Source organism: Peromyscus californicus, unplaced genomic scaffold (assembly GCF_007827085.1).
Source record: "Peromyscus californicus insignis strain IS unplaced genomic scaffold, ASM782708v3 Scaffold_10__1_contigs__length_136768540, whole genome shotgun sequence".
In the NCBI taxonomy this organism is placed as follows: domain Eukaryota; kingdom Metazoa; phylum Chordata; class Mammalia; order Rodentia; family Cricetidae; genus Peromyscus; species Peromyscus californicus.
The window spans coordinates 7,339,197-7,355,579 of NW_026294391.1; the positions used below are offsets into that span (position 1 = coordinate 7,339,197).

General features: G+C 37.6%; 1 protein-coding gene across 15 annotated transcripts in view; it reads left to right on the forward strand.

Moving 5' to 3' along the window:
* Cask (calcium/calmodulin dependent serine protein kinase) overlaps positions 1 to 16,383 on the forward strand; it is a 334,225-nt gene that overhangs the window by 86,452 nt on the left and 231,390 nt on the right. The gene's annotated exons all lie outside the window — the stretch shown is intronic.

Genomic DNA, 16,383 nt, shown 5'->3' on the forward strand with positions numbered 1-16,383 from the left:
CTTCTGAAAAAAATACATTTTGCAGTTGCAGATTAGAGAGGTTTAAGAACTTTTGAATTGATACATGGGACATGATAGAGCCAGGTGAATCTTCAGTTGGTCTGTGTTTTGGACCCCAAGCCTCTGTTTTAGTCACATTTCATACTGCTCTCCTACACTTTATATCACAGTGCTCAGATACTCTTGGCTTCACATATGCCACACCTCAAAACAGAAATGTATATACATGAAGTAAAGGTAGGGATATCTTTTTCTTGATTTTTCCAGTTTAATTTACTCTTACCATCTAGAATTGTGCCTATCACAAAATAGACACTTGGTGAATATTTACTCAGTGAATAAAGAAATACCATAAATTTTCTTAATGTATTGAGGATGCTAGGGATACTACAGTAAAGCAATGGTGTGGTAGTAATAGTACATGAAGATTTCGACTTGTTGGTGAAGGTTGTTGCACCTGTAAAAGTTTAAATGGTTATGTTACATTTTTGTGGTCAGTGCTCCAAAGTTGAACTATAAATATATATGATTCTAATACTATTTATCCCCTTTAACCTGGCCAACTCTAGTTTATCCAAACCACTTTTTTGTGCAAGTTTGTTCTGTAGCTTTCTATAATTAGGTCATATAATCAGTTATGGTAGTAGCTGGTGACTCTTCTCATACTATGAGAAGCTCAGTCTAGGTGTCCCCAAAGTAAACCCTGCAAAGACCCCAGAGGCAGATTAAGAATGGGCAAAAAAGACTTACAATATTTCAGGATTAAAAAAGAAATTTACTCACATGGTCAGTAAATTAGTACACAACTTAATCATTAGAAAAATCCAGGTTAAACCACAAATTGATAGCACTGCATTACTAACAGAATGGCTAACAGTGAAAACAACAATTCCAGTGTCAGTGAGGATGTAAACCAACCAGAACTTTTCTCATAAAAGCATAAATTTGTAAACTGTAAGTATCTACCAAAGCTGACATACATACCTAATGAGTTTGTGATTAGCATTGCCATTCCTTAAGTGTATACCTAATAGAAATACTTTAACATATATCCACCAAAAACTAAAAGTGTGCAAGTTTGGTTTAGTATAATTCTTTATGATAGTCTAAATTAGAAGCACCCCATGTTCTAAAAAGAATAACACAGTAAATTATGGTGTATTCATATAGTGAAGCAGTAAAAAAAAATGGATGAATCTTTGTTACACAAAAAAATATAGATGACTCCCACAAGCATGATATGTTAAAGAAGCCATGCATCCATAGTGAAGCACTGGGCCACACTCTGGGAATCCTGTTGAAGAGAGGGAGGAAGGATTGTACAAGCAAGGGGTGTCAAGGTCATCACAAGGGAACTCACAGAAACAATTAACCTGGGTTCATAGGAGCTCACAGACTCTGGACTGACAGCTCGGGAGCCTACATGGGACTGAACTAGGCCCTCTACATATGTGTGAAAGTTATGTAACTTGGTCTATTTGTGGAACTCCTAGCAGTGGGATTGGGCCTGTCCCTGGCGCATGAGCTGGGTTTTGGGAACCTATTCCTCATACTGGTTTACCTAGCTCAGCCTTAATACAAAGGGAGAAGCTTAGTCCTACCTCAACTTGATATGCTATGCTTTGTTGACATCCATGGGGTGCCTGCCCCTTTCTGAACAGAAACAGAGGAAGAGTGGATGGAACAGGAGGAGAGGAGGAAGGGGAACTGCAGTTGGGATATAAAATGAATGAAAAAAAATTCAAAAGAAAGGAAGAAGAAGAGGAAGCCAGGCATAAAGGACTACTCACTCTGGGCTGGGAAGATGGCTCAGCAGATAAAAGTGACAGCTGCACAAGCCTGATGACCTGAGTCAATCATCTGAACCCATATAGAAAATCAGGTGTGTCACACTTCTGTAATCCCAATATACTGTATGTAGGATGGGAGACTGAGGCAGGGTACTTGCCTGGAAGTTCAGGTGCCAGCTAGCCTGGAGTATGCAGCACAGTAGCAGAAACAAGGGAGACCCTGTATCAACAAGATGGAATGGCCCCCAAAAGTTCTCCTCTGACTTTTCACATGCATGCTGTGGCATGTCCTGCCCTTAATGTATACATATATACACATAAAATAAAAGACTACTCACTATATGACCACATTTGCTTAATATACAAAAGTATTGTAAGTAATCTTATATTTGATTTCAAGTTAAGTTACCTCTGTGACAAGATAGTGGCTATTGGGGGACAGAAGGGCTACTAAGCTGCTGGTTGTACTCTTGTTTCTTGATTGTTAAAGAGTTTACTGAACATTCAGCAAACCACACACATAATTTATATACAATGTATAGGTATGTGTGGTGGTTTGAAAGAAAATGGCCCTCATAGGGAGTGGCACTATTAGAACTAGTGTGGTTCTGTTGGAGTAGGTGTGGCCTTGTTGGAGGAAATGTGTCACTGTGGGGGTGGGCTTTGACATCTCCTATGATCAGGCTATGCTCAGCAGACCATTCTCATGTGGGATGTCCTTTGTATGCTGTGAATATATGTTGCTCTCATTGATTGATAAATAAAGCTGCTATGACCTATGGCAAGGCAGGATAGAGCCAGGCAGGAAATCCAAGCAGAGATACAGGAGAAAAAGGGCGGAGGCAGAGACACCATCCAGCCACCCAAAGAACAACATGCCAACAGACTGGTAATGTCATGACCATGTAGCAATACTTAGATTAATAGAAATGGGTTAATTTAAATGTAAGAGCTAACTAGTAATAAGCATGAGCCATCAGCCAAACATTTATAATTAATATTAAGCCTCTGAATGGTTATTTAGGAACTGACAGGCAGGAGAGAAACTTCCGATTACACAGTTCACTTCCTGTTGACTGTGGATCCAGTCTCCAGTACTATGTCTGCCCCACCATGATGATAATGGACTAAACCTCTGAAACCATAAGCCACCCAACTGAATGTCGTCCTTTTAATATGTTATTTTATCCATTCATGTGGTAAAGATGAGCTAGTTATTTACATTTTAAATAAATGGGTTTTATTTGTTCTCAAAAGCTTTCTTTCAGTTTTGTGCTAGGGGAAAGCTTATTAGGTAACTATTCTGCAAAATACTAATGACTTGGGTGAGTACAAATAGGTATACAGCATAAATAACTGTAGGTCTGGTAATCCAGATAGAAGATTGTCATCTCAATAGTAAATATTAAGGAAAAAATTACTCAGGACACTAGTAAATCTAATTTGTCATCCTCATTAGATACGTAGAAGATGATGACAAGTCATTTGGTTCAAAATGATAAAAATGCCATTTCTGAAATGTTTAGGAAAGAATTTTTCTAGTCCTTTTGAACTGGCCTTAATATTTTTCTGTGCTTTAAACTTTATTTTGGCTTGCCTAAATTTCTTCCACATCACTGTGGTAAATTGTATCTATTCTGTGTTATACTTCAGAAATAACTGCCAGCAGATTTAACACTACTATTTGAGGAATGATTGCCAAATTACTCATTGTTGAGTGTAAAGTTAGTAAGCAGTGTTGGCTTTCTGAGAAGCTTGGCCAGTTTGTCTATAATGTGTACATATTTTGAACACTTTCAATATGTGAATGAAAGCATTGCAAAGGATCTTTGCTAGCTCCACTGTAATCATTTGCTCATTCAGTTCTGTTGTTTAACTAAGTTTTAGAAACTAACTTTTATTGTTTTTAAAAATATTTTTAAAGATTTCATACATGAGTACTTGTGTTCACATCATTTCTACCCTACCTTCTTCCTTCTCCAACTCCTGTGTCCCCCCACTTCTTCTCAAGTTCCCAACTTGTGTGTGCGTACATGTGTGCGCATGCGTGTACTTGCACATATACATATGTATATATAAATAGAGCCCTCTGCTGAGTTCATTTAGTTTAATGTGATCATCTTGTCCCCTGATATTTGAAAATGCTTCTCTTATTCATAGAGATTAAGTAAATGACATTCCTATCCTGTTGAGTTCTTATTAAATTCAAGGAAAGTTTAAGGTTGTTAAGTTTTAAGTGGATTATAGCTAAAAAGGCTTTAGTTTTTCTTCTAGATCCATCAAAGCAGGAAAAGCCTAGGAAGAGCTGAAGTCAGACATGCCAGACATTCCAAATTGTCTGTACATCGTAACCTCAGCTTTCATGAGGACAATGATACTGTCCTCACAGGGCTGGCAGTAGATTAAGAGTAAGGATGTTTGAAGTTCTTTAATTTACTGCATACCATATGTAGGTAGTGTGTAATTTCCCTGTCCTCTGTTGTGACAATGTATCTTCAATTCATTCTGGAGTTACCTTAATCTTAGCAACATCAATCTCATCCGTACAATTTCTGTTTGCTTATTTTAATTATTTTCTTTATTTCCTAATAAAACTACCAGGGGTAGTTTTTTAAGCTATGAGAAGACAAAAATTGTTCTGATACTGTTAGCAAAGTGTCCAAAAATATTTTAAATAAAAAAATCAAACATGCTCATGGATATTACTGTTTGCTTTCAAGCTCTCTGTCACCACTTTCTACTTTACAAGTCTGACATATTAAAGACAGCTGACTTGGGAGAAGGGGCTTGACTCTACTACCATGTGAATGCTTGTGTCTTTCCCCAAATTCATAGTTGAATTCTAATCTCCAAGGATTAGAAGATAGGGCTTTGGGAGGTGATTAAATCACAGAGACAAACCCCCCACAAATAGGGAGACCCCAAACTCAGTTTCTTCACTTGTCAAGTGAAGATGATGGAAGAATGTGATTGTGTGGAATAATTAGGATATCACATCAAATTATATAAGGTGATAACCTTAGTAAGAAGACATACTGCACACTAAATACCAAGCTCTTTGCTAAGAGATTGCTTTGTTATTATCTCTTTAGTTCTCACAGCAACCCAGGTTGTTGTGCCCAACTGACAGAGAGGAAAATGGAATTTTAAAACTGAAATAACTTACCTAGCTGGCATTGTAATTAGGCCAGAATTGGAACACAGTTTAATGTGAAATGAATGCCACTCTAAAAATCTCTAGTCTTAAATCATTATACCATAGAATACAAAAATTAGGATATTGATGGCAAAAATAAAAAACAAATATTCAAATAATTATAATATGGAGTCATCAGTAAGGCAATACAGATTTAAAATTTATTGAATCATATACTGATCTTAATAAGGAAAATTGCTTATGAGCATGAAATGAGTAAAAGGTTTCTACGAAATGAAAGCTAAGTGAATTTATATTAAGATATTTCTGATATGGGGCCAGTGAGACAGTGGGTAAAGGCACCACGAATCGTGATGATTAAATAATAATAATTTAAATCACTATTATTTAGTAATAGTAGTACTATGATTTAGAAAAATGATAGTAATATACTTTAATGTAAAGACTTATTTTGAATGATATTTGGCAATTATTAGACTACCCATACACAAAAATGTGACATTTTAAATCTCAACCAAAAGTCCAAGTGGTGTGGTGACAGGGCTGCCTAGATAATAAGGAAAATGATCCACAGGCAGTTTCTTTCCCACTCTTCTTCACTGGTTTGAAAAGTCACAACTCTTTGGTGTTGAAGAAGAAAGGCTATAGATCCCATCTCTGGATGGGAATGGAAGAAATCTTTGGTTGTCTTTACTCTGTCATACCAAATACATTTTAAAGCTCAGGCTGTTACCTTAAATGTTTGAATGAGGATGTAGCTGCTCTTGGTCCTTATTCCATTCTAAAGCAGTACACAGATGTCCTCAACTGAAGATCAATATGACAACAGTGAATAATTTGTCTCTAAATGAACGACTAAAATAAGGATAGATTGTGTTCTACAATTAGACACTAAAATCCAGTCTAGCACTGTTCATTAAAACTGAATTTTTAATAGTTTTATAATCAAAAGATAAAGAAATTATTTTAGGCATATTGTTTTTATATGCTTTTTAGCATGGTTCTCAAGAATATTATAAGGAAACAGAGAACAATTGCCTTTTGAACTGTAAAACAATTCTTATTTTTGCTAAATGGTTTAGGTCTACAGTAAACAACAAAAAAAGCAAACCTGTAAGGACACATCATCAGTGGTAGAATATGCTGGAAGACAGCATGAAATTCTTTTGTAAGAAACTCGTTAGATTTGAGCACAAAGCTAGTTTGCTGTGATCACAATAGACAGATGTAGGTGGTTTAACTGAAAAAATCATGAAAGGAAGTGTACTTGCTGTTTTGCTTTCATAGTGTATTTTAAAATGTTTAATCCTGAAATAAGGAAAGAAATCTAAGGCCATTGTCTTTGATTCTATTTGTAACCAGTTTAATTTCTATAGTTTTGAGAATCCAAAGGGTTTACTGAATACTTTTATAATTTTAAATAATTTGGTTGTACCTAAGGTGTATCATTCATAGTCCCTTCCAGAGATTGCCAAACAGCAATTATTTGAACAGGAAAAGTTTAGTATAATGACTTATTGCCCCCTGTGGTATGGGCTGGTAAGAATTATAGACTCTGGTAAATAAATATAGGACTAGCAGGCTTAAGGAATAGCCACTACTCCAAGGGTTGAAGTGGAACACTTGGGCAGGGTTTGGCCCCTGAGAGTCAATCCTTGAAGAGAGCTGGTGATAGCTAATTGGACCACAGGTTTGCTGAAACATCATGCTGGTAGGAAACATTGGAAATCTGCCTTCTAGGGTCTACTGGAAGCTATCCCTAGGGATAGGCTTCACCTTAGAATGTGCAGAAAACTGACTAAAGATGTGCCTGAGGAATCTGCTCACAGAGAGAGTACTCTAACAGCAGTACTCTGCTGAAAGGACACCTAAACAGGATTCTAAGAGAACTACCCATGGACAGGTGCCACATGCTGGGCACTGAAAATTAAACTGCACACACTTGGAAACCTTATGAGAAAAACCACTGGAACCAGAGAGCAAAATACTTCTCCTTTGGTGTCCTTCCGGTGCCCTCTGTCGGCAAACCTTAGTGTTGTGCCAGCCGGAAAAAAAATTGAGTCCAACTTCAGTAGTGCAAAGCAGTCATTGACAGGTGGAAATGCAGAGACCGTGAATTAATAAGTAGTGTAGGGGCATGGATCTTTTATTTAGCAATGAGTATAGTGGAGGTTTTGTTGTATTATTTATTTATTTTTTTGTGATAGAGTCTCAATCTGCAGCTCAGGCTGGCCTTAAACTTCCACCTTGCCCTCCAGAGTGCTAGGATTACAAGCATACGCCACCATACCTAGCTGATATAGTGTGGTTTGTTGCTGTTGTTGTTTTAACTTTTAAGTTAGCATACAAATTACTGAGTTTCATTATGATGTTTTCATGTATACTTTGTTATTCATTCCCCTCCCTGCTGCCCTTCCCTGTTCCTTTGTCTCCCTCTTGATGGTTCCCTCTCCCAGTAGACTTTTCTTTTGTGTCAATTTTACATTACCTTCCTTTTTCTGTTTTTTAAACTAGTACTTTTTTTTTCAGAGCTGAGGACTGAACCCAGGGCCTTGCGCTTGCTAAGCAAGCGCTCTACCACTGAGCTAAATCCCCAACCCCTTTTTCTGTTTTTCTCTCCCCTTTAAGATTTTTTTTCCTGCTATGAGAGTACCCTTTCCAGTTTCATGACCTGCAACTATACAGGTGGGATAGCTTGATGCCATATTGTATCTAGCTACCCCATCTTATAATACTTGGCAGTTTTTTCATTTTATTTTGCTTTTTTCCCCTTATTTCCATTAAATGGTTAATAACTAAATACCATAGCATATCCACTGTAGAATTGTTAGTATTGATTCTTATCAATTTGGGAAAATTCAGCTTTTAAAATCAAATTTTTACATAAAACATCATCCGCATAAATGAAATAAATGCATGGTTTGATTCAGAATATTGTGTTAGTCCATATTGTGTATTTGGGCTTGTTATGGTAGGATTTCATAAATATTACCTAGAGAATTTGTGTACAATAACATGAATGACCAAGTGAATTTTAGTGAAAATGCTATTGATCTGTATATTAAAGTAAAACCCAGGATTTCTCTCTGAAAATTAAAGGACTCTAAGAAGAGTATGAAGAAGTAGGTATGATCAAATGGATTCCTTTAATAGTGTGTCATATAACTGCCAACACATTGGGGAGTGATGACACTAGTAATGCTGTCCTGGAGTGTAGTTGATTTCTTTTTACACTCTTTGGGGGCCTGTCACCCAGCTCCCAGATAAATACATAGAGACTTATTCTTACTTATGAACACCTGGCTTTAGCTTGACTTGTTTCTAGTCAGCTTTTCTAACTTAAATTATCCCCTTTCTCTTTAACTACATTTTGCCTCAGGGCATTTTACCTTTCTTTATTCTGTATATCTTTCTTTCCTTCTTATTCTGTGGCTTTGTGGCTGACCCCTGGTGTCCTCCTCGCCTTCAACTTTTCTCGCTCCTCCTCTTTTCTCTTTGCTCTCCTCCCGAGCCTAGATTTCTTCTATTTGTTCTCTCTGCCAGGCAGCCCCACCTATTTCTCTCTCCTGCCTAGCCATTGGCCACTCAGCTCTTTATTAGACTAATCAAGTGTTTTAGGCAGGCAAAGTAGCACAGCTTTACAAAGTTAAACAAATGCAACATAAAAGGATGCAACACATCTTTGCATCATTAAACAAATATTCCACAGCATGAACAAATGTAACACATCTTAAACTAATATTCCATAATACTGGAGACTAATTTATTCTGTCTTTGTAATAACAGGAGCCATATCCCTTTATTGCCTTTCTCCATTCCCACTTACCAACACCTAAGGTGGGGCTCAAGTTTACTAATTGCTGAACCATTGCAAAACTTTCTATAGGCTATTCTTCAGTCTCACCCCACTTCTAATTTGTTCTGCCAATTAACTATGATTTTTTTTCTTTCTTAATTACTACTTTCCTCATTTCCCCCAATCTTCAGAATATATTGTTAATAGTGGCTTTCTCTGTAGCCCCATTGCTTTAAGATTAAATTGAAATACTGACATTAAGTTATCTGACACTTGCATTTCCAGGACATTCATGTTTTATGTCCCTTCTCAACAGGAATGCTTTGTTAGGTTGATTTAATAGATCTTTATTAACTTCTTCCTACATCAGATATTAAGAAGCAAAAGTCAACCTACCCTAAAGGATATCATGAGGCAGCAAAGGAAAATTCATTTAGAATCTAAATTTTATATGATCATTGTTACATTGTGTGGAAGCTGAGTGATATCCACTGACCCCTAAAAGATGTTCATATCCAAATCCCACAATTCGAGATTGGGTTAACTCATATAGCAAAATGAAATTGTAATGTGGCTAAAGATCTAGAAATGAGAGACTATCCTGGATTATTTCTGTAGGCTCAATCTAATAACAGTGGTTTGATAAAAAGACAGACAGGGTGAGATTTAATGTATAGGACACGGTAGTGTGACAAATTAGAGATTGGGATGATGCGGCTGTGATCCAAAGAACGTTGGCAGCTTCCACGAGTTTAAAGAGACAAGAGACAAGATTCTCTCGTAGAACCTCCAAAGGAACCAACCCTGTAGCACGAATCTTAGAAGGTCTTCTTAATAAAAACAAACCAGGAGCCAGATATTGGGGTGAATGCTGGAAGATCAGAGAGACTGACACAAGCCACAGCTGACCTCACCTTGACAGCTTCTCCGCCGATCTTGTTTCCTCAGACTGGAAGCCTCTGAGTCTTCATCCGAATGGATCTCAGCTGAACTGCTGCTCAAAAGCCTAAAAGCTTAACCAGACTCTAGTTCCTGGTCCTCACGCCTTATATACCTTTCTGCTTTCTGCCATCACTTCCTGGGATTAAAAGTGTCTGTTACCATGCCTGGTTGTTCCCGGTGTGGCCTTGAACTCACAGAGATCCAGATGGATCTGCCTTCAGAATGCTAGGATTAAAGGCATGTGTGTCACCATCTTCTGGCCTCTATATCTAATGGCTGTTCTGTTCTCTGATCCCAGATAAGTTTATTAGTGTTCACAATATATTGGGGAATACAATATCATCACACAACCCTGCCAACACCTTAATTTTTGTTTAGTAGGATTTATTGTAGAGGCTGATCTCTAAAACTGTAAATATGATTATGTTGTGTTGTTTAAAGCATAAAGTTTGAAGTGATTTACTGCCAAAGCAACAGGAAACTAGTAACATGGTTTAATAGGTACTTGCTCAACTCTTGAACAGAAGGGAAAGTGACAACTTCTTCTATGCCAGTCAGTGAATTAGTACATGAACTTGTTGGGGTTAGGTCACTGAAGGCAGGGGGAAAGGATGTACAGAGGTGCAGAGTGGTGAATTAGTAGACTTGTTGTGCAGGTGGTTTATTGCCCTTAGTTCCTGATGAAATACTAAAATATAAATTGTTATTTTTACCTACAAGTTGGGACAAAGGTCTGAACAAAAGATGAAAGAAATGAGGGAGGCTACCAGGATCCCGAGGAACACCTCCATTTATAAAAAGAAAAGTTACCAAAAGAGATTTGGAGAATTACCCTCTGAGATGCTGTTATCAAAGCGGAGAGAAAAAATTTTTTCTCTGGTGTCAGAAATGGTTTAGAGACCAATTGATAGAATAATAGTGATGTCGGTGGAATTTGTCAGCATAGAAATCAGTGGGAACCTTAGCCAGAGCGCTTTCAGTGCTGTTGTGGAGCCAGAAGCCAGATTGCAGTAGGCTGAGGAAGGGATAGCAGAAAGGAAGGAAATACAGGATACTTTTTGAGAGGAAAAATTGCTCTGGAGGTATTCCAGAGATTTTCTAGAGTGGGAAGAAGAGACATGTGTAACAGAGGTGTTCCCCTAGATCCTGGCTTCTTAAGCTTCTTAAGGCAACCCCATAGGACATCATATAACAGAATATGGGGGCCGTGAAAATTTGGCAACAGGAAACAGTTTCTGAACATGCAACAACCAAAACTTGATTCAAAAGCAAATGCCTACTGAATTGGAAATATTTCTAGTAGCAATCTACCCATGTTACATCATGTGACTTCACTGCAGCCTTGCTTCTGAACACACAGTGCACACACTTAGCATCTCACATTCAGTCACATGATGTAACACCAACATACACCTCAGCTCAGATTCGAGATGATTGTATGTTACAATTTAGTGTTTTTATTGTACATAAAAATTTTTTGGCTTTTATGGAAACATAGTAATAGTTTAATTATAGAAAAAAGGCAATATTGCCGTACTGTTGTTCCTTAGCATGTAAATATCAAAGAAGTATATCACTGAATTGTGTTTAAATTTTTTATTTTTTTAAAAATTACTGTTTGAGCTGCTGGCTTTGGTTTCATTTTTTTTTACAAATCATTAAATAAATTTGGCTTTCAATTAGGACAGCATTTCCAGCAATTTCTGAAATAGTCTTAAGTGTATTTCTGCCATTTTATACCATATATTTATGCAAAGAGGCAATCTCAGCATTGACAATTATAAAATCAAAATATTGATCAACTCTGAAAAACAAAGATGCTCTCTGTCCTGCAGTATCCAATATCCAGCCAAAATTTAATTCTTTGCAAATAAACAGGCACGTCTATCTCATTAGTATGAAAATTTGCTTTCATCTTTAATCAATAGTAAAATTATATGAGTGCCAAAGAATTGTTTTAAAGTTTCTGTATGATTTGTTATCAGTAAATGTTTGATTTTTATATACCTATATATACCTGAGGTCAATACAAATTTCTTGACCAAAAAGGGATTACAAGTAGAAAAGGTTTAGAAGCTCTGCTCTAGAAAAGAGGAACAGTGTATGGAATAGGGGTGGAGATTAAAGGTGGGGAGCGGGTACATTCAGCATCAGTATTGCTGGAAGGTAAAAACTAGTAGGAAAGAGAAAGAAAGCATGACTGATGGGAGTGATTTTTCATAGGAAACAGCTGGAGAAGGGCATCCCCTGACATAAACGAGAAGCTGTCCTTGTTAGCTTTAACTGTCAGTTTGACATAGCCTAGATCAGTGCTTCTCAACCTTCCTAGTGTTGTGAACCTTTAATACAGTTCCTCATGTTGTGGTGACCCCGAATCCTGAAATTATTTTCATTGCTACTTCATCTGTTATAAATCATAATATAAATATCTGATATGCAGAATATCTTGTATATGACCCCCAATAGGGTCACGACCCACAGGTTGAGAACTGCTGTCCTAGAGGAACCTGAGATGGGCATTTCAGTTGAGAGATTACCTGATCAGATTGTCTTGTCTGCATGTTTGTAGGGTAGTGTCTTGCTTGCTAGTTGATGTAAAAGAGCCCACTCCTTTGTTAACAGTACAAGCAGCCTTCCTCCATGGTTTCCGTTTTTAAGTTTCTGCTTCAGTTCCTGCCCTCACTTCCATCGATGATGGACTGTAACCTGTAAACTGAAATAAATCTCCTCTTAATTGCTGATTGTCATGGTGTTTATCACAGTAACAGAAAAGAAACTAGAACAGAAGCTGAAGGCAGGAGGAGCCAGGGTGATTTTGTTGGTAAAGTGGGAATCATGGTGGTAGATAGTAGAGCTAGAATAGTGAAAATAGAAAGGTTCATAATAGTGCCTTAGGAAAATGGAAGGGAGGTAAGAAGGGAGATTGCTAGGCCTCCTCAAGGGCAAAGATACTACAAACTTCTTGCCTTTTGGTCATTAAGATACTATCAAATTATTTCCCATGGTTGTTGTACTCTTTTACTTTGCTACCAATGATAATACCAACAACGTGTAAGAATTATAGCTACTCTGCATCATTGCCAGTGCTTGGTATTGCCATCTTTTTCATTTTAGCCATTCTAGTGGGGTGTCATGGTAGTTGATGTAGCTTTAATTTGTATTCGATGACCTGATGACTACATACTTTTGTGCTTAAGGACTGTTGGATGCTTTTATAGCAGCAGCTGTAGCAGCAGTAGCAGTGGGAGTAGGAGGAGAATAGTAGTAGTAGTAGTAGTAGTAGTGTGTGTGTGTGTGTGTGTGTGTGTGTGTGTGTGTGTGTGTGTGGACAGAGAGAGAGGAAGAGGAAGAGGGAGAGGGAGAGGGAGAGGGAGAGGGAGAGGGAGAGAGAGAGAGAGAGAGAGAGAGAGAGAGAGAGAGAGAGAGAGAGAAAGAGAGAGAGAGCGAGCAGGGAGGGGTGTATCTTCATTGTATTAAGTTACAGTGACTCATACTCTGAATACTTGTTCTTTATCAAGTATGTATATTGCAACTTTTTCCTCAGTTTGTGACATTCCATTTTATATACTTAATGAAATCTTTAAAAGATTAAATGTTTCTCATTTGGGGGAAATTCAGTTTGATTTTTTAATTTTATGGTTTCTGTATTTTAAAAAAACTTTGTCAGCATCAGTTTTATGAAAATTTTTATTGTATATACCAGTATAATTGTAGTTTTAGCCATTACTCTAAATTTATGAACCCCTTTGATAGTAGTTTATTTTTCAGTGTGAGATTAGAGTTGAAATTCATGAATGGCTACTTGTTCTGTTGGTATTTATTGGAAAAAGGTACCTTTGTCTATCAGAGTATTTTGGCACTTTTATCAAAAATAATATATTGTTCTGTCTCTATACTTTGTATTCTGACCTATTAATATCTGATCCATGCAGTCTAGATTACTTCTATAATTAACTTTTAAGTTATACTAACTTAAATTCTGTCATTACTTCCAAAACTGCTTGCTCTATTCTAAGTTCTTTACATTACTGTAAAAAGTTTTTTAAAAGGCATGAGGTTTTGATTGGGATTGATTTTAATCTATATGCAAATTTGAGAAGAATGAGACATCTTAAATTAATTGTGTTAAGTCCTTCAATACATAAACATTTTTTCCTATTTATGTAGGTCAACTTTGTGTGAGTAAATATTTTTGTATTCTGAAGAGTAGAGAGAACATGAATATTTATTTTTTTTTTATTATTTTGTGTGGTATCTCGAGTTTAGACACATTTTTGTCTTTCTAAAGCAAATTTTCTTGCATTTCATTTTCCCCACATCCTGCCAACATTTGTTGGGTGTTTTTGTTTATTTCCTTAATGATAGCCATTCTTAGTGGAGTGAGAAGTAATCTCAATGTAGTTTTTACATTTTCCTGATTACTAAAGATGCTGAAATTGTTTTTTATGTATTTTTGGCTACTTGTGTTTCTTCCTTTGAAAATTGTCTTTTCTGTTCATTTATTGATGTGGTGATTTGTTATTTTGATGTTTAATTTTTGAGTTCATATATATTCTGGATACTAATAACTTGCTCAATAAACAGCTGGCAATGACTTGCTCTGATTTTGTAAGCTGTCTTTTCACTCTGCTGATTGTTTCATTTCACACAATTCCATTTGTCAGATCTTGCTATTATTTACTAAACTGTCAGAGTTCTAGTTAGAAAGTCATTGCCTCTGCTTGGATTTATTTAAACTTGCTTTTTATTTATTCGTGTGTCTTTCACGTCATGCATCCCAATCCCATTCAGTTCCTGACCCTTCGTATCTGCCCTCTGCCCTTGAAGCTCCCCCCCCCCACACACAAATAAAATAAAATTTAAGAGAAAAAAAAGGAAAAAAAACTCATCATGGAAGCTGTAGTGTGACACAGTGAGTCACACAGGAAACTCTTTTGTCCATATATCTTTACTTGCAAGTGTTCATTGCAAAGAGTCATTGGTCTGGTTCAAGGCCTCTGGTTTCTGATACACTATCCATACTGGACCCTCACTGGGACTCCTCTTGGATATCTTGTTGACCCATGTTATGGAGATCCTGCAACTTTGAGTTTGCAGGACCAGCCCCTTCACATGCTCCAGCAGATCACAGATGGGGTAGATGATAGGGTGGGCCAACTCATAACCCTGGTTCTGGGCCTGGGTAGTTGCAGGGTTGGTCAGCCCGCCAGCTCTCCCTTGTCCTCACTCCCAGAGTGATCTCTCCAACATTGCCCCATTGCCCTAGCTAGTTCACCCTTGCCTCAATTAGCAAGGGGCAGGGCCAGTTCTCCTGCTTTCATGCCCTCAGCATTGGCTCTCCCACACCGGGATCATCAGGGCCAGCTCTACTGTGTTGCCCAGGTGAGGTACAGGGCCCACTCTCCCATGTGTTGCAGCTGGTAAAAGGAGAGGGTCAGCTCCCTCGACTACCAAAAGGGTTAGAGGCAATGTCTGAATCTTTTTTAAAATTTTTTTTTGAGATTATAATATAATTACATCATTTCTCCCTTCCCTTTCCTCACTCAAGTGCTCCCATGTACAGCTCCTTGCTCTCTTTCTAATTTATGGCCTTGTTTTCATTTATTAGTGTTACATGCATATATGTATATGTAGAGATATGTATATTCCTAAATATAACCTGCTTAGTCTGTATAATGTAACTTGTATGCGTGTTTTCAGTGCTGACTGTTTGGTATTGGACAACCAATTGCTGTGCTCCTCCCTAGTGAAGACTACTCTTCTCACTCCCAGCATTTCTTAGTTGCCTGTAGTTCTTTGTGTAGAAGGTTGAGGCCTTGTGGTCTTTCTCCCGTCTACTTTGGCATGTCTATTGATGTCCTCCTTGTTCAGCTCATGTTTAGGCAGTCATGTTGGTGAGACTATGGGTCTAGCTTCTGACATCACTGGAAGACACAACCTCACAGCAAACATCTTGATCCTCTGTCTCTTACAATCTTTATATCCCTCTTATGCAATGACCCCTGAGCTTTAGGTGCAGGAACATTTTGTAGGTATCCAATAACTCTGCATTTTAATTGGCTGTGGTTTTCTGTAGTGGTTGTCTGTTGCAAAGAGAAATTTCCTTGATGAAAGATGAGGACTACACTCATCTGTGGGCATAAGGACAAATATTTGGAATGTAGTTAGGGGTTATGCTGGTTTAGTAAAGTGGTCGTTGTAGGTTCTCCTCCAAGATCCAGGATTTCACTAGCCCTAGGCAGTTGGCTAGGTTTCCATTCCACATATGATTTCCCTCTTGTGGAGTGATCTTAATTTCAACTAGAGAGCTGCTGGTTACTGCCAAGGTGTGTGTGCCACTATCGAACCCTTAGGGCCCATTGTGCCAGGCTGGTCATTATTGTGGTATATACTTTGACTAGATCTTAAAAGTGTATTTTCTGCAAATAGTTTCAAATTCGGAATCTTACAGTAAGATCTTCCTTTATTATATTCTATTTAAGTTTTTTGAGACAGGTTCTCACTGTGTAACACTGGATGGCCTGGAACTCACTTTATAGACCAAACTAGCCTTGAACACAGAGATCCACCTGCTTCTGCCTCTTGAGTGCTAGGATTAAAGGCACATGCCACCATGCCTAGCCTTAGATTAAGGTCTTTGATTCATTTTGAGTTGATTTTATATAGTGGGGGAGAGCAGGTTTTAGATCCAGTTTTCT